At 37.0% G+C, this 19,790-nt stretch overlaps 1 long non-coding RNA gene across 1 annotated transcript; it reads right to left on the bottom strand.

The window, feature by feature from the left end:
* Positions 1-1,408: 1,408 nt before the first annotated feature.
* On the bottom strand, positions 1,409-3,441 carry LOC107728523 (uncharacterized). Its single transcript, XR_001638484.1, has 3 exons — positions 3,320-3,441; positions 2,954-2,956; positions 1,409-1,419 (listed from the first exon to the last, which is right to left on the bottom strand). It is a non-coding gene; the product is annotated as an uncharacterized LOC107728523 (long non-coding RNA).
* Positions 3,442-19,790: the final 16,349 nt, after the last annotated feature.

Raw genomic sequence — 19,790 nt, 5'->3', positions numbered from 1 at the left:
TAAAGATGTACGTAAGTCTTGGGTCAAGTAAGTTTTAGGTCAAAACTTTTGATTGCATTTAATATATTCAAGCTATAATACATTTTCATTGAATTGCAATTAATATGAACATAAGAGTCTGAAAACTTTGCACGTAAAGTACATTAATTCCATATTAAGTACTCTTTTTTTAAGTATGCTGATGTGTTCTTTTTACGAGGGCAATGCTGTTTAAAATGATTATTTTAACCATTTTGTTTTTTATTGCCAATTTGTTTTACTTAATTGAGTATTTTCAGCTGACTTCACTCTTCTTCTGGCTGAGATGTGAAGTCATTAAATGGGCAGATTTCAGGAATTTTGTATTTAAAAAAGCCCCCCACTCTTCCTGTAACACCTGTTTTCATCACTCCCCCCTCTTCTCCACTCTTTCTCATTCTGTAATGCTACCAGAGGGCTTGAGCACAGCCAGAGCTGGGACGTGTGTCGTCCTCACCCCCCTCCCATCAGTAAACATTTCATTTCCTTGTCCTGTCAGTAGTGTCTTTGCTCTGTGCTTGTTGGCAGGGCCCCTAATCTGAAACACAAACTCACTTTTGTAGATTAGCCACTTCATCTTCCTTTTCTCATTGAGGACACTGTTGTCCCCCCCGCCTTTGCAAGTTATGCCGTTCCTATTCGCCAAGCTCGGCTGAGCCACTCCAGTCCAGGCCTGCTGTGTTTGTCGTCCTCCCAGTTCGTTTGCCCAAGTCATTGTCTTTTAAAATGGCTCTTAAGAAAACATCTCATTGGAAGTGGCATATGATTCCCTGGTGACGATCGGTTGCCTTCCTGCCAAATGTTTATCACTGAAGCCTGAGCGAACTGCATCAGTCTCCACTGTCCCTCTGTGCTGATGATGGAGGGGAATTACATTTGCATACTGTAACTCAACATAGCTCGGCAGAACTAAATTGCAATCCCTTACAACTGCAATTACCCTGGGAAAACAGCCAGCGCCGAGCTCTCTTGGAAGAGCTGTTTTTCTCTTCTTTTTTTCCCTCCCTCTCTTTTATGAGAGACAATGAATCCTGGTGCTGATACGCAGCTACCTGTTTTTACACGTCCCCTCCTTCCTCGAAAACACCTGTGCGCAGTGGTTGTCTCATTGTTTTTCTCATCCTTCGATCATAAAGACAGCAGGAGGCTCTCACTGACTCATTCCTCCTTTCTGGCGCCAGCTCTCTGACGGTATGCTTCCTGCCACCAGTTAAAAAATCTGATCATGTGATGCAGAGGACTTGTGTTTCCAGATGCTAATCGTACCTGTCACCATAAATTCAACAGCTTTGGCTCGGGGCAACCGCAAATATGTGAACGGCACTTCAGTTACACACACCGACAGGTTTCTGACATTAAAGCAACATCTCAAGCTTTTTTTTTTTTGATGGTGAATGATGTCTGGCTCATGGCAGATGTCGGGTTTTGGGTTCAATAACTGACATTTTTAATGCATGACATTTTTTGCTTCATTCTTTGATTACAAACCAAAAAATAATATTTTGGTAGTACATATAATGTGTGTGTGTGTGTGTGTGTGTGTGTGTGTGTGCACTGGTTTGGTGGTTTATGATGACACAAATTTGTATATTGACATGGGTATGACACAGGTATTACAATATGAAGGTGGTTTATGAGGACACTTTCTGTTTCCCTGTAATTTAAAAGGCTTAAAAAACATACTAAATGGTGTTTTAGTATGTTCTCTGTTGAAAAGTTTTCTGTGAGGTGTAGGTTTAGGTGTAGGGCGATAGAAAATACAGTTTGCACAGTATAAAAGCTATTACGCCTATGGAGAGTCCCCGTAAACCACCAGTACCAACATGTGTGTGTGTGTGTGTGTGTGTGCATGCGCACATCCCTTTTATATACAATATATACCTTTTTTCCTAAATGCATGAACGGGTCCTTCCTTTTTTCTAGACTATGAATTATAATATATGTATATTGCTTTGTCTACACCAGGAAACTGCGCAAAAATCATGTAAAAATTTTTCTCAAACAATATTTAGAATGTTACAAATAATATCTGACCACATATCATTTCAACTTTAAATCAAACATCCTTCTAGATCCATAAGCACAGAATCTTTACTAGAGAAATATAAATGTTACTGTTTTCCTAAAGTGCCAGGAATATTGTAGCATTATGGATTAGTTGTCATGTCCAGCGTCCTCTTATTGATGGCAGAAGAATGTGAAAGTAGCTAGCGACCTGGACGTAAAAGATCAGGATTTATAGCCTGGAATCTCTTGAACAATTTTATCAAAAGCCCATTCCAGCGTGGCATTTTTCTTTGGCTCATAAATCAGTGTTGTGAAGCCCCTTTGGTGGACAGTAAGAGGAGATAGATGAGCCGGGGGAGAGGTCAGCGCTGATTTTTCTCCTCAGCATCCTGTCATGGGCCTTAGGCAGCTGCTGTGCCTTTATGAATTGGTCTTTTACTGACTTGTTGTGTTTTTAATTTGTTTTACTCGGTTTGAGTAAAAGGAAAGGAAAAAAACAGGGGTATTAGGACCTTGCTTATCAAAGCCTGGCTGGAGATAATGTATTGATCGTTGAAGGACTTGTGCGCGCTGGCTGGCCTCTTGTGCAGTATAAAAATTGAACAAACTTTTGACAAATGAGAGAGCAAGACTTCAATTTGCCCATCTCTGAATTGATAAGTAGCACAAGACTCTCATTTTTCTGTTCGATATGTATATCAGTTTGGAAGTTATGCTGCAGATTGTATTAGACAGTTGCCAGGTGCATGTGTGCGAAAATCAGAATATCACTTTTAATAAATGTTATGGCTGCAATATGTTAATGAATGTACTGTATGCCCCATACTTTATGCGGCAAGTGTGAATGTGACAGTCTGCGGCCTCTCTTAAAGCTTAACTGATTTATCCCTTCATCCGTCATGGCGGGCCTGTTTGTGGTCAGGCACACACTCTCCCATCTGATTGAAAGGCCTTCATTTGCTATGCGGGTATGTAAAGCAGAGGACTCTCGCTGACCTTGGCTCTTTGAATGATGTCAGTGAGTGAAGCATTTGAAGCACAGAAGTGACAGTAGAGTCAGAGCCGATCCTCCCTTTACGCAAAATACGCAAGCTGCGTAGGGCCCCCGAAACACCAGGAGGCCCCCTTGCTCTCAAAGATGATTTAATTTTAGTTTTGTTTTGAATTTGGCCAGCGGTTATGAAAACATGAATGATCATTTCTTTTAATGCGGTGCGCTGTCGCCCTTTCTACGTAAAAATCAGTCAAATCATGTAATGTGAAGGACGTACAGTCTTACTCGAGACTAAAAAACGAGTTGAAAGTGTACCGAGCCGCAGAAGAGACACTGTTCCTCAAGCGCTTTCCGTGAGCTCGATTAGAGACGGAGTGAAACACGGACAAATGCGTTTCATTCATTCGTTCATAACCACTCATATCCCACTCCACCACCACCCCCCACCCTCCGACACAGTTTTGCATAGGGCCCCCAGAAGTCTAGGATTGGTACTGAGTAGAGTAGAGGCCTAAACCATCACGACAACCTGCGTTTGAGTGAATTCAAGTGTAAGAGGTGCTGTTCGTGTAGTCGCATCTTTTTCTCCATGGTAGACTGATCTTAAGAAACATCAAAACAGCCTATAATAATGGCTCCACTGTTAGATATATGAGCAATATCACTCGAGTACGACAGTGATATTGCGTTTATACAACAGTTCGACGGAACGTGTGTAATTAAACAAGAAACAACCGAGTGCCTAATAAAACCCTTTTTTGTGCGGAACTACTTCCTTCCGCCATGGATTCAAAGCTCAACTTGACAGTTAAACATACGTCACTTTTAGAATTCGTATCAAGGGCATGTGCTGCTTCAGTTAGGTTATTAGTGAGAAATAATGAGGTTATAAGAGAGAAACAATGCGGCAAGACGTGCATCCAAATGAGAGAGAAAGAGACCGCGAAGCTAGACGTTTCTTCTTACATTAACTAACGTACTCTACGATTAGCTCAGTGAATAATAAAAAAAAAAACATAGACCCGGCTAGAACAAGCGGAGTGATACAAAATTGTGAAAGGGTGTTTCTGTAGCGATACCAGTACAATATCTCACGGTTCTCAACCAATCAGATTTGACAACCAGAACGAACTGTTGTATAAATGAGCTTATTTTCTGAAATTATCAAAGGATGAGACTGTGTACACTGTAAACAAATGTGATCAGACACAATAAAGGCTAAGAGCCAAGATTTAACAATAATTTATTGGAGTAAAATAATCAGAATGTAATCAATCTCTGCAGGCTAGCTCATTTTCTGTGAAAACATCAAATTCACTGTAAGAAGAAGGACCATATTGCATAAACATATGGGATGATAGTTGTATTTGAATGGTCACCATTATTGTGATTAACCCTTGTGTTGTGTTCAGAACCCTTTCACACTTACGAGGTTACAGAGCAAAAAAGGCACTCCCTCAAACAATTGCTTATAAATCACTCATTATGCTATATTATCAGCAAAAAAAATTTATATTACATCACTTGCTCACCACTGGATCCTCTGCAGTGAATGGGTGCCGTCAGAACGAGAGTCTAAACAGCTGATAAAAACAAGTCATTCACATGACTCCAGTCCATCAGTCTTGTAAAGTGAAAAGCTGCGTGTTTGTAAGAAACAAATCCATCTTTAAGAAATTTAAACTGTCCCTAACATCAAAGTCCACTGACATGTTTGTTTAGAACTGTTTTGGACTGTTTTTGCTTGTGCTTGATCTGTGCATATTTCTCTCCTGATTCAGATGAGATTACTTTTTCACTGGAGGACTCATATGGAGTTCACTCATCTTTAAAAGCGTCTTGATGGATTTGTCATAATTTCAATGATTTGGCTAGTGCTGCCTGTGTCAGAGCTAAAAAGGCCTTAATGGAGAGTGATACTACAAACAGGAAACACCAGGTTTAAGCATATAGGCAAAATCACATAAGAAATTCCAATTATAGGTCCTTTTCACTTTAAGATGTAAACATAAAATGTAACTAGTGGTTAGCAAGCAGGGAAATAAAAGGGAGTCTATAATTTCAACCAGTTCAAACTGCAGAAGTTAGCTAATGTGATTAGACATGGAGGACACTGGTTTTTAGAACCCTAATTGTCTCATAAGTGTATATGCTTCTGTTCTTACGTCTGATCACACATTACCATTCAAACATTTGGGGTTAGTCAGATGTAAGTATGTATGCGTGTATGTATTGATTGATTGATCGAAAAATATATAATTACCTTTATTAAGCAAAGATGTATTAAATCACTCAAAATTGACAGCAAAAACGTTCTTTTGAGTACAACTGTTTTCAACATTGATAATAATAGGAAATGTTCTTAATCACCAAATCAGTACATTAGAATGATTTCTGAAGGATCATGAAGACTGGAGTACTGGCTGCTGAAAATTCAACTTTACCATCATAGGAATAAATAATATTTAAAAATGTATTGAAATAGAAAACTGTTATTTTAAATTGTAATAATATTTCATAATATTACAGTTTTACTGTATTTCTGAGATCAATATTTGTCAGGTGTGAACTTTTAGTATGAGTTGTCAACCAGGCTCTCAGCAAATATAATTTTAGATCAAATCAGTAAATATACAAGAGATTACTGTAATAAAAATACAGGTAATAATCGTGATTCTACAACACCAGTCATTTCCTTGTTCACTGTGAAAACACATATACATTTGTCGACTGTTTATAATAAATTGCAGAACTACTGTAACATATGAAAACACAGCAGCTAATAGACTATAATTCACTCTAAAAGTGTGTACAGTTTCTCTCTGGTCTCTCACCTGAGGCTCTGTTGAGGTAGTCAGTTAACATTACTGGCATTCCTGTAAGCTTGGCCCGAGGGGAGTTGGCTGCTCAATGGGAATGTATAAGGGCATCCGCCGTGGCGTGATTTACTGTCGCTCTCCGTTTGAAGCTGGGGTCAGAGGTCTGTGTGTACCGGCGGCCCCTGTGATCATCCTCAACAGGTTATGACCAAAGTCAAAGAGTCTGAGAGACAGAAAGATGCATCACCTGTAGGAAGTACCTGTCTGTGCACCCTTCTCCATTTTTCACACAGGAGTTTTATTTTCTGTTATGTTCATTTTATTCATCTTGGTCTTCCAACTAGTTGACATTTTTTCTGTTGCTTTCAACTGAAAAGCGAGGCGTCGAGGATCTGTCTCTCCCAGATGTAGCGTACCGCATCTCCACACGCCACAGACACATGCCAAAACATGCTGCTCTGCTTCATTTGTCTTTTTTCCTTTCCTGTAATTTTTCATGCTAGCTACCTACCACTTATATCCCAGTAAATTTCCTCCTAGTGAAGCACATGACTCAGAATAAAGATATAAAATAACTTTTAGAAATGGCACACCCATGAAAACATGTTAAACATGTCAAAGTGCTTTTAACTCTGTGGACAGACTTAACGAAAGATGACATTCACAGATTTTTTTTTTTAAAGAGGGCAACATTGGCAATCCTGGCCCTCTTGGTGTAATAAATTAAATAAATCATGTAGTGCTGTCAAATGATTAATCGCATCCAAAATAATAGTTTTTGTTTACATGATGATATATATGTGTGTGTACTGTGTGTATTTATTAAGTATATATAAATACACACACATACAGTATATATATTGAAAATAGTTGCATGTATTTACATGTATATATTTATATTACACAAAGATGTATCATGTAAACAAAAACTTTTATTTTGGAAGCGATTAATCGTTTGACAGCACTAAAATCATGACAAATGGATAAAATAAAATAAAAAAAAATAATAAAAAACTAAATAAAATATATTTTTATTATATATTTATTAAATTGGTCAAAAGTGCAAATCAGCATATTAGAATGATTTCTGAAAGATCATGTGACACTGAAGACTGGAATGACTCCTGAAAATTCATTAAAACAGAAAAGTTGTTTTAAATTGTAATAATATTTCACAATATATTTCACACCATGTTTTTGTCAAATGCAACCTTGGTGAGCATAAGGGATTTTTTTTTCTTTTCAAAAAACATAAAAAAAACAACTTTCCTGAAACTGTCACAAAAATATAAAAACACAGCCAGCTACAATAAGATGTTTCTGTCAAAGAGCAGCCCATAAAATATTCTGTAAATGTCCGTATCATCAACTCACTCAGACCACTTCAGTGAATCACAAGATTTCCTTCTCTGCTTTGAATGTCCTAATGATTTATTTCGCCCATCAAATCAATCAATAGCAAACAAGTCCCACCAGACAGCTAGATAACCGTTGGGATTTGATGAGTCAATCAACAGGGGGAAAGAAAAGCACTCCAGTCTCCAATGTACCTCCAGACCATCTCCACACGCGTCTGCCCAGTCTGGTTTGGCAGGCTGGCCACTGCAAAAACTGAATTTTCATAAGGAGAGTAAAAGGCTGTGATTGCAGCAAACATCTTCGTCCCAGCCGGAGCTCAAGGCCTCATCTACCATCATCAGACAGGACAGACGTAAATACTGAGCGCAATCAACAAACAATCTTCATCTGGGCAGCAGGAGAATAATCACCAAGCTGAACTTTACAAAAAATTAGGATATCAACAAATGTTCACATGATTTGCGAGAGATGCAAATTAGGATTTGCATCATAACAGAAACATTTTATACTATGCAAATGACAGTGCATTTGTTGTATAGGATAATGTCCTTGCAATTGATTCAAAGAGATGAAGACACAAATTCCGATATACACTCTTAGACATAAAGGTTCCAAAAGCGGGTTTTCACAGTGGTTCCATAGAAAAATACTTTTTTGGTTCCCCAAAGAACCTTGCAGTGATCAGTTTTTAAAATAACCATTTTTATTTTAGAATATTTCCCTTTTTCTACTATAAAGAATCTTTTGTGGAATAGAAAGGTTCCCTGGATGTTAAAGGTTCTTCATGGAGCCATAGATGCCAATAAAGAACCTTTATTTTTAAGAGTGTATATTAGAATGTATGAAGAACGTTTTAATATTCTAATGAACCTTTTTCCACTATAAGGAGTCTTTTGTGGAATGGAAAGGTTCAGTGGATGTTAAATGTTCTTCATGAAACCATAGATGCCAGTAAATAACCTTTATGTTTAAAAGTGTATTCTTGAATGTGTGAAAAAAAATTCAAAACCAAACAATGTTCTGTGGAATGGAAAGGTTCCATGGATCTTGAAGGTTCTTCATGGAATCATAGATGCCAATAAAGAACCTTTATTTTTAAGAGTGTATATTGGAATGTTTATTGTAATGTCTAAAATTTTACACACACACACGCACACACACACAAAATAGACACTGTTAAGGTATCAGATTGGTAAATATGACCATCAATGCCCATCGTTCTGTTATTCAGTGCATGAACCGCTTTCAGTCTGAGCACCTACAGAACACTGTCTATAGGCAGCGGTGGTAAATTGGGGTGCGGGGATGGTCTAATTGCGGAAAACTCCGGCTAGCTGATTGTGATTTCAGTGTGCCCACAAAGTGTTAAATTACAGGCATCCTCAACCCAAAGCAATGGACCTTTTGATGCTGGTTGCTTGGCAACAACTAATTTAAGCTGGCTTTGTGTGATATGGTACTTTTTTTATTTGGCTGGAAAAAAAGGAAAATTGTTTTGCACATCCGCATCCCTGGGGAAAACTCACAGGGGATTTGGAAAGCCAGAGGGATTAGAAATTAGCCAGTCTTTAGATATTAAGAGAGTAAAAAAAAGGAACTTGGAGGACAAGAATGAATAAACTATCTTAAAAGGCTCTGTAAAAATAGGAAGTGTAATTGTAAAGCACTGAATGTTAGAACTTAGAAAGATTGCAAACTGCTTTAAAAACAACTTGAATACCTTAGACTTGCTTATTTAAATGAGAAGATACTGAGATAATGGTTGAGATGAATGACTTCAGTCATGTCAGAGTGCCAAGCGTTCATTTAGATAGTCAGTGCAAACACTGACGCATTTTTTTTTTTTTTTTTTTTTTACAATATCAAAACACAAGAAACTGCCTAAGAAGCCAGAACTCTTTGGTTAACATTTCTATACGGCCAAATGAGAGATGATTGTAAACTGACAGCAGATGAAACCTCGTAAAGAAAGAGAAGAGTGCTGTTTCTCCCATACAGCAAATCTGTGAAGACTGTCATTAAGACCAGTGTCCTATTGAAATCTAAATTCACTGGAATCATTAGAGGCTTGAACATCCTTCTTCCTCTCTTGTCATTCATTGCGCAGGAAACCAGATGACTGCTGGGAAATAAACAGCACATCAGTGACTCGGCATTAATGTAAGACAGATAAGAGACTTTCAAGCGTCTTAGAACTATATAATTAGCCATTGCTTTCTTAGCATTTGAATGGGCACTTAAACTTTGAAAGCTCTCATTGTCTTCAGTTACTGCCCTATACTCTTAGCATCAGTTAAGCCTTCCATTCAAGAGGAAATCAAAGGTCCCAAAATTAAAATTAAGGACAAGAAGCCTTGCTTTTGTAAATCAAAGACATTTAGCTCTTTTTTTTGTTTTGTTTTGTTTTTGCATCCGTTTATTGTTATTTTAATGGATTACTTTCAAAGCTGTCAAAGTGAAGATAACGGAGATGCTGTCTTGCAGCACACTATGTGTAGCCAAATGACATGAAGACCTGTGTGTGACATAGTGTGTGAGAACAACTACTGGAGAAATGAAATATCACAGGAGAAAATGAAAAGATAGTTTGCATTAATAACTGTTTTATTTATTTATTTTTTTTATTTTTTTTATTAATTTTATTTGATTTATTCAATTGGAAAATGGTTTTATGCCAAGTGACTTAGTTCTCTGAGCCTTTAAATTATTAATTTTATTATTATGTGCTCAATAATGAAAATTGATTCAAATGAATGAAAAAAGTGTGCCAAGTTCATAGAAACACACTCCTTCTATTCATGTTGGTTTCATATAGTTTTTGAAAAACTTTTATACCATTTTGAAAAGTTTACATTTATTGACTCTAAAATGTCATGTGGTGTAACCATTAAGTAAAAAGTAATATTATATTTTCTCTACTCCTTGGATACACGTGTTAATATATATATATATATACCTGTGCAATAATCATGTCTAATCAGCATCTTGATATGCCACACCTGTGAGGTGGATGGATTATCTCGGCAATTATCTCGGATTATCTCGGCCTGAACGTCATAACTTGACATCATTTCCTGATTCATTTTTTTCTGCTTGTTGGTCGCACCACATGACTCTGATTTGAACAAATATTCGAACAATATTCAATATTAACAAAAATGTTCAAATATTTATGTCAATGAAACATTACTGTTTCACTGACTAATAATATTTGAAAAATCTTCTTAATATTGAATATTATTGAATAAAAGATTATGCCAAAGTACTTAAGTTTTTTTTTCATTATGATATCAGCACAATTGTATCACAATTGTATATAAATAAATAAATAAAAATGTATTTTAATTAAGAAATGTAAAAACATTTTCACTGTAGAAGAGGTATATTCAAGTCATTGTGTGTATGAATTATTTTTTATTAGCTTAAGGGAAAAAATTGTGTATTTTTATTTGAAAGAACATGAGATAGATTTTTGAACTATAGCGGCTTGACCATAATAGCATATAGTACATCACATCTAACACATGTGATCAGGTGGTTAGTGCTGGTGAGCTACAACATCATGCAAACACAGCAACAGAGTCCCTTCACTGCCATTCCTACAGCGAGAGGTGCTGGCAGTACCATCTGTGTGCCCCACTACCCCGCTCCGCAGCTACCGGTACTCACACGGCACTAATGATAGAGGACAACTTGTCATTGTGTCCCGAATATGACTCCCGCCGCTATTTCTCACGACCCGATCCCGCAGCCCTGCTGTCATCAAGACCAGACTCGACTGAGAGCTGCATTTCCCGGGCCGTGGTTTGGCGAACTCAGTGAAGGACTGGATTATTAGGGCCTAATGATGGGGTCAGCTACAGGACAAAATCTGCTTAGGAAAGCTGGTGCTCCTGTCTCAGACCTGCTGCTGATGGCAGAACTAATCATGTGTGAAAAGCCACCATGTTGCAGTGGCATCGTTGTGGTCCCGTATTGCTTTAGTGGCCCACAGGACAGGGGAGCACGAGGAAACATTGGAAAGCAGATGTCAAAAGGTGAATGAGACCGAAGCTTTTTACTAACCTCCTCGCTCTGCTTAGCAAAATAGATGTTTAGAGTGTTTAATTTTAAGGTTAAATATCTGGGTACAGTCAAATTGACCCTATTGGATTCAACACAATTAACCAAAAACCACACTATGAAAAACAAGAAAAAAAGGGAAACTAATACTTCTACTAACTCTCATACTTCACATTACAAAAAATAATCATGTGAATATAATTTTTAAAGCTGCATTTAACAACATAACTATTCAACAGCTTTACTGTGTACATTATAAAGAGTGTTGCAACTATTTTTAATAGTTTTTGCAAACATTTTAAACAGAAGTGTTGAAAAACACCTTCTATGTGCTTCTTCTAAGATGCCTGAAGCTCAAAGAACATGGAGCTTGAAACGGCAAGATGGTGGGTTTGATTCCCTGCAAACTGAACATGTAAGAACTGATAAAAAGGTATGCCTTCAATGCAGTGTAAGTTTCTTCGGATAAAAGCGTCTGCTGAACACATGCATGCAAAGACCCTCTGAGGGTGGTTGAGACACTTACATAAAATACATTAACAAATAGGTTTTTTGGGTCTGTGCACCTGCCTTAAACACTGAATATTCAGGTCAAATGAGCGAAAGTCTCAAAATTCCAAATGAACTGCAATATAACATAAGGGATAGTTCACCCCCTAAATATGATATACATATTTATAGAGAGAGAGAGAGAGAGAGAGGGAGAACAAAAAAGTAATAGTTTTTTTAACTGCTATGACCAGCACCTTTCAAGTTCAAAAAACTTCATAAAAATAACAAAAAATTATTTTCTAAAAAAACTCATCTCATTGAATGACAAGGGCTACTTAAAAAAAAAAAAACAATGTGTCCCAAAGAAAAGTTAACAACATATAAATTTGGAACATGAGCAAACAATATTTTTACTTTTCCTTTAAGAATGCAAAATTTAAAATACCAACCATATAGGCAAATATCTCTGTAACAAGGTGCTGAAATACAAAGTGATAAAATGTGTTGAACACTTCACTCACCATTTGATTTCCAGCATTACTTAATGACGTGACACTCGACAATCTGATTTCATCAGCACTTAAGGTCCCACTGAGCATGAGATTACAGCACATTGACAAACATGCAGGGAGTATGCCGAGAGTGACCGGGGGGCTTCAAATTAAATTACATGCACATTTCAAACTCTCAACGGGAGGCCATCGGGAATTAGAGCATGTGATTGATGACATTGCCTCCCAAAATCTGACGAAAGACACTGGCTATAGCTCCTCCTGCTCTTTGGAAAAAGTTATCTTAGCTTTTGGTGCTACATTTTTCTTTTTTTTTGTGGTTATTTTAAGTTTTGTCAAGGTATCACAGGAATTTTCTCGGGTACTGCACTAATAATTTCCCATTGCTCTAGAAACACCTTCACAATCCACAGATCTCATTCAGTGGAGTTAAATGAATGACTTTGAAGTGTGATGCTGACATACATTACAAACAATTGATTCAAGTTCCAATTACCCTGAGCCTCGAGAAGCTTTCTTTGACCCATTTAAAAACACACTATCAAAGTAACCTTTCATAAGTTCTTTGGGTAATCACTGTATAATGGCTTGACAAGGTACCTAATGGCACACATTTTCTCTCTTTCTCTCTCTCTGTTTCTCTCTCACACACTAAGTATTGTTGTAGACAATAGAAAACGCTACACATTCAGCACTACAATGTTAAAGAGTAACTAACTAGCGATGCATCAAATTTTATTAGATTTTTCCAGCAGCTACTTTGCTAAAAAACTAGCAGTGCAGGCCTACTGTAATCAAACATGCTTTCAATAATTCTTAATTCATTTAAATTTAATAAAGCTTTATTGGCAAGACAGCTGGAGAATTGGCAAAGCATAGTATCTATTGCTATCTATAGTAGTAAAGTCTGAGCAAATCATTTTGTTTTAGATGATGTTTTTAACATCAAGATTCATTCAGACAGTTTGTTTAAGTGAACTAGGGAATCCCTCTATACTAACGTATCGGTGTGTAATTTTACATATTCTTTTTATGAAGCAAAATAATCATTTAGTTAAGCACTGCTGTTTATAATTGTCTTTGATTCAGTGGTTTTAGTTATGTCTGTTTGTTTGTTTCGTTTAGTGTAAATTATTCAAGTTGTCATCCTAAATGAGTTACAGGTTTGTGCCAGGAAAATACTCCTGTTTTTTACCCTTTTAAAAAATGCATATTCTCATCATTGTTTAAAAGAGCTTGTGCCTTTACAGGGAGAATGTTTAGCTTGAATGTTGCTTAACTGCTTTAAATTATGAATTATGAATAGCTCAATCCGACTTCATGAAAAACATAACTATTTTATGAAGTAGCATTTTCTTATTGTACGATTTTTAGAAAAAAGTAAGCATGGAGGTCCACCCCTAAATCTAACCATCAGTGGGGCATACGTATAAATGTGACTGTACAAATTCAAAAATATTCGCCAAAACATAAAACAGTTCTGAATTGCAGTGTGTTGAAGTAGCTTGGTATAACACTTTTTTCTGTACTGCAAATATCCTGAGTGTCACAGAGTCATTTTAGACTGAATTCACAAGATCGACAAAAGAGTATGTGGGCCAATAATGACACCAGATTTTGCGACCAGCAGTAGCAGGTTCAAAAGGCATTGTGTGATTCTTTGGCAGTCTGGCTAATTAGCATTAGCACTGCATCACAATAGAAGGACAAACTTTTGTTGTCAGCACTGAATGCTTTTCCCTATTGATCTTTTAAATGTTTCATGTGATATCTGTAATATTATTTGTGAAGCTACGCAAGAAGAGGCTAAAGTAGAGCTTGTGACAATGTTTAGATCAAATGAGATCCTATGAAAATACCGATAAAATATCAAAGAGCTCACTTTAAAACTCTTCCTCTGTCATCAACTAATTGTATCAACGGAAACACTGTAGTTATTAAACTCCATCCCAGCCACGTTAAGATGCCACCTGATACAGTTCACGGTCTGGGAAGGTCCGGTCTGCCTCTGGCCGCACTGGTCACACAGCAGCTGCCCGGCACTGGGGCAATTTGCCCATTTTAGCTCCCCGCGATTTTGTGCCTGTCAGTGGGTTAGTTTTGTTCCCGAGGCCAATTAGCGAGCCCTACCTTAGCCTGCAGCTAAAAGGCTACTAATGGGAGGATGTAGGGCACTGGGGGAATTCACCTGAGAGGTGTGGAGAGATCCCCACGGAGCTTTAATCTGAGAGGGTAGGGGAGGTGGGGATGGTGGATGGGGGGGATGGAAGACCTTAGAAGTTTTTGCACTGGGCTTCATTGTTACTGCTGGTCGTTTGATCTTAAAATAATTTACTTAATAATCTCACAGCGGGAGCAATAGGTGCTGCTCGATTAGGCTGCCAGGTCTGTCAGGGAGCGAGAGAGCATTTAAAGGGGGAGCAAGGGAGAGATACACAGGGAACTGGGGGGATTAAACAGTTTGCTATGGGAACAAAAATCCCAGCATCATGGTTTTGAGAGATTTCAGTGTTTCAGGCCCAAAAATACATTCCCTAAGTCCATATTTAAGAGTAAGATATTTCAGGGGTTATAAAGGAAGACCTTTTTTCTATTGAAAAATGTTGTCTACAAATATGACGGCGCTGTTTGTTCGCAAAGTTTTTAATTAACAGAAACTGGCAGATATATTGATATATAAATTTTTTAACCACAGTTAATTTTGTGATTCCAGCAGATTCAGGATTCTGATTCTTTATGCTGCTCAATAAAAACAGTAGTTACTAAGAGGAAAAAATAAATATATAATTTGTTTACATATTTCTTTTGTCCCCCTTTTTAAACATTTTAATATTTTTGTATTAATTAAGTTACCCTGTGGCCCCCTTGGGAAGTTTGCTGAGGTCCCCCAGTGGGCCCCGGCTCCCTTGTCGAGAAAATGTTTAGCTCAGTCATTGTTTAGAAATGTAAATATGATCTTATCATGAGAATATTTTTTATTGAATTTTTATATTAATATTATATTAACATAGTAAAATGTTTTATTATATTAAACTTATAATTTTAGATATTTTATTTTTAACCAAATATTGAAAATAAAAATGTAATTTGTTTAATATACAATTATATATATTATAATTAGAACAAATTAATATAACAAATTAATGAGAAAAAAAGTGTCATGTTTTCCTATCATGATATGGTCTTTTAATGAAAATATTTTAAATATATTTTTATTATATTATATTAACAATATTGTTATAAAATTAATACAAAATATTTATTATATTATATTAAACATATAATTTTATATATTTTATTTTTAACCAAATATAATAATTAATGACAAATTAATGAGAAATACACACACACACAAAGTGTCATGTTTTCCTCACCCAAACTGACCCAATGAAATATCAGTACTACGGTGCTTCAGTCATTATTATAGTCTGCAGCTTCTGTCCTGCAAACAGAGTCTAATCGCGGTAATGATGGGGCCCTATAAGCAAACCCCTGCCCCATCATTCACTTCAACCCAAACCTTAACCACAGGCCTCTTTTCATGATTAGTTTTTATGAAACTAGATGAACTGCAATTATATTTAATGGGAAAAGTGAAAAACTCATTTTAATTTCATAGAGGATACTGAATGAAATGCAGGTTATTGATTTGACTCATGCTCACAGTGTTTTGTGGTTTTAGTTTTGTGTCAGCTGTATATGGCAATGCATCTGTTAGGCAGCTGTTTGAAAAAACAAACAAAAAAAAAAACAATTGTCTTGTTTCTTTAGGTTAGTTTAACCGTCACAAATATGTAGAAATGCACATTTTTGAGTATTCAGATGCTCAGCCTCATCTGAATGGGAGATTGTAATTGTTACAAACAATATAAGGCAGCACAATTACATACATATCCATGATGAATATGCATAACAAAGACCAGCTGTGTGTATTGCATTGGAATACAGAAAAATGCAAATGTGTCTCAATTCAGTGGATCCAAAAGGGAGAGAAGACCCATAAAGAGACGGTGACCTTAGGCAGATTGGTCACCAAGGCCAACTAGGAGAAAAAGTCCAAGGTTGCTGAGGTCATTAGCCGAGAAAGGCTGTTTCCCATAATTGGCATAAATGCCTTCAATCAAGTGCATGGAGTAGAGAGCTGACCTCTGTCCCCTATGATAGGCACAGGATGGGGGGCTGGAGCAGTAATGCGCCCATTACAAGCTAGTGAAGTCCAGGTGAATTGGGGCTGCCATTTACTGCACGCTCCATGGCATACAGACAGAAATAGAGAAGAAAAGAGGGAGGATTGAGGGGAGGGAAAGGGGAAGACAAGCTCTGATATCACTGTTACTAAATCAGAGCAAGGGGCTGTGAATGCAAATCAGACAGTGTGGTGAAAACATTGATTTGGGAGTGTTTCAGTGGTGTAAAACATAAAACTATGGGGTTTTATTTCCTGCCTTGTTTCTTTGAGGAAACATTCTACTTATTGTCTGCCTGCATGTGGCAATACAATCATAAAGTGTTGTTTTTTTTAAAGTTAGGCAAGATGTTTAGAGATTAGTTTATGTTAAAATGAGATTTATGTATTTTCATGTAGGGACAAAACTCCCTTAGAATTATATATATTCATAATTTCGTAATAAAAATATAATATAGAAGTAATGTTTCATCATTTAAAGTTTAAAAACAATCATATTAAATGTCAGAATAAGTTGACAGGTTGAATACTACTTCGCATTACATGTGTGATAATGCACTTGGTTTATGAGGAAGGGTATCCTGTTTTAATCTTCTTTAAGGTCAATAGGGTAGGCACCAGTCTTTTGGAGGGTTTATTAAAAAGGATAAAGCTTCCCACTAGACACATGCAGCTAATGTTTTCCCTGTGGGAATGCTCAAAATCCCTGTATCTGTCTCTTCATCTTCTCCACACATACAAATACTAATATTTGCCTAATAACTAATATTTTGTTAATTACGATATTATGGTTTATGTTAGCATGTGATATTCTAATAACATGCTCCTGCATTTTCATTTATTTTTTAATGACATTTTGAAACTCTTGGAATTTCTTTCCAGCCTCAAGGAAATATTTCTGAAATTATCATACAGAATAGGCTATCATATCCCGAGCAGCAGACGGTTTGCTCAGCAAAGGAAGGCGTACATAAAAGTAAATAAAAAGGCGTTTATTACCTTCCAAGTGGAGCACTTCAGTCTGTCATATCTTAAGTGAGGAACACTTAAAACAAGTAAAGCGAGATAAGCAGCGGTTGTTGAATGGTTACTTCCTCTCGACCCCTGGGAGGACGTATCCATCAACAGATGCCCTCGGGTGGAGGATAACAAATTTGTTCTTTTATGAAGCTTGCATAACACCGCAGGGGCACTCATAGGAAGGCCGCATGTGGCCGGATATCGCATTCTGTTCCGTTCAAACGACATTCCCATAGTTTCCAGGAGTGTTAACGCCAGGAGCGAGTGACTTCCATTGGAAGTATGTGACGTGCTTCGGCACGAGGTTTCAGAGCACTTGCTACAAACACTGACCCTGAGCAAAAAAAAAATGAAGGCATAATAGCTATATGAACAGATAAATAATGTAAATTATTTAGTATAGCCTATTTTTAAAATGAGTCACAACTGAATAAAGCCTGTTAAAATATTTTTTGGCACTGTAAAACTGTTATTGTATTATTAATTTATTTAATATTATATAAGAACAGAAAACAAGGTTTGTAAAATGCAATCATTTTGACTAGCAGCTCGGCTGTAAGAGACGCGAACGTGTCGGATATTTACTGATTAGCTCCGCTAGTTTTTTTATATTGACTCCTCGTGCTTAAATATGTAGGCTACCTTAGATTTAGTTGGAACATATCAATTATGTGTGGAAACAGTTCCCAAAAGGAGGCCTGAATTGTAAGGACCCTACAGTGCTCATCAAGCAGTGCAATCAGGCACAGCACGTCTGGTTTGTCGGCAGCAGACAGCGCTCAGAGTGTTTCAATGGTCCACAGGCCCCTAGAGGGCATTATTGGCGCACTCACGTGAAGTCAGCAGAGACCTTCTGAAGAATTCATTTTAACACACCTCACAGTTACACAACTTGTGAATATCTTCAGTTGTGCAACAGTGGAAGTGTGTGAGTGAGACACAGGCCTACAGTAATTTATATTCCAAAATTTAACATCTAATCCTATTTTTTATGTCTAATGATTTTTTTTAAGAATGCTATTCTTTCAGTTCTTGACAATATCAGTTAGAAATTTTAAGAGTGTTATGATTCAAATTCTCAAGAATCTCACAACATGCATCCTTAGTTCATTCTAGTTGTGCAGTACAGTTTTAATTTTCTCATCTTAATGCATTGGATGAAATAAGAAAAAAAAAATTTAAGGATGTAAATCATATTAGTTTTTTTTTTCCACAACTGCGATGAACTTGAAATGTTTTCACTGCTAGTGATTTGAGACAGATGTTGGGATTGCATGTCAAGAACTTCATGAATGAAAAACTGTCAATTTATTAAGAAATATTACAGACATCTCTTAATTTTTGATCAATTACATTTTTGTGTGTGTAATATTTCACTTGGGGAAATCAACAGCACAAACATTACGAAGTTTTAGCAGTGGATTTTGTGACGTTTTGTAGTCTCATGTCAACCTGTTCCAGCTTATTTAGGCCTATTTATTTATTGTTTGTTTGTTTGTCGTGTGAATAATCACGTTGTAAAAATAAAGTAGTCCTATAAGTGTCTGAGTTTGATACCCACTTATAGCAAAACAATTCAGTTTTAAATGTTATTGGCATAGTCCTGCAAGGAATAAATTAAACAGATTTTTTTTAAAGGGGTCATATGATGTGATTTCAATTTTTCCTTTCTCTTTGGAGTGTTACAAGCTCTTGGTGCATAAAGAAGATCTGTAAAGTTGCAAAGACTAAAGTCTCAAATCCAAAGAGATATTCTTTATAAAAGTTAAGAGTCAACCACGCCTACCTAAAACGGCTCGTTCTAACACGCCCCCACTTGTCTACGTCACTATGTGGGAAGATTTCATAACGCCGCACAAATGTTCACGCAAAGAAAGAAGGCGTAACTTTTATTCTCGCTGTAGTATTGTTGTTGCCGCCGCCGCCATGTCGTGAAGGCGCTGTGTGTTTCGTTGTGAAAGCGAAACTACTTTGTTTGGCCTTTCAAAAGAGGACGATATCCGCTTCGTCATGCCTGGAGCTGATCCGTGCTGGTCGCTGAGGAAATACATCAACTTCGCGCTGTGGATATATAATGGGTTTTAATGTTTTTGTCTCGTCGCTCAGGCGGGACAGGGCATCACAATATGGTAAGGGGCTTAATATTTCAGTCACACGCTTGAGGTATTCGGCCAATCACAACGCACTGGATAGCTGGCCAATCAGAGCACACCTCGCTTTTCAGACCGATGAGCTTTGTAAAAATCGACGCGTTTCAGAAAGGCGGGGCATAGAGGAGAAACAATAACGTACAGTATGTGGAAAATAATGTGGTTTTTTTT

The sequence above is a fragment of the Sinocyclocheilus rhinocerous genome, unplaced genomic scaffold (assembly GCF_001515625.1).
Source record: "Sinocyclocheilus rhinocerous isolate Xijiao unplaced genomic scaffold, SAMN03320098_v1.1 scaffold3047, whole genome shotgun sequence".
Lineage (NCBI taxonomy): Eukaryota > Metazoa > Chordata > Actinopteri > Cypriniformes > Cyprinidae > Sinocyclocheilus > Sinocyclocheilus rhinocerous.
This window is presented reverse-complemented; position numbering and strand designations above follow the sequence as displayed.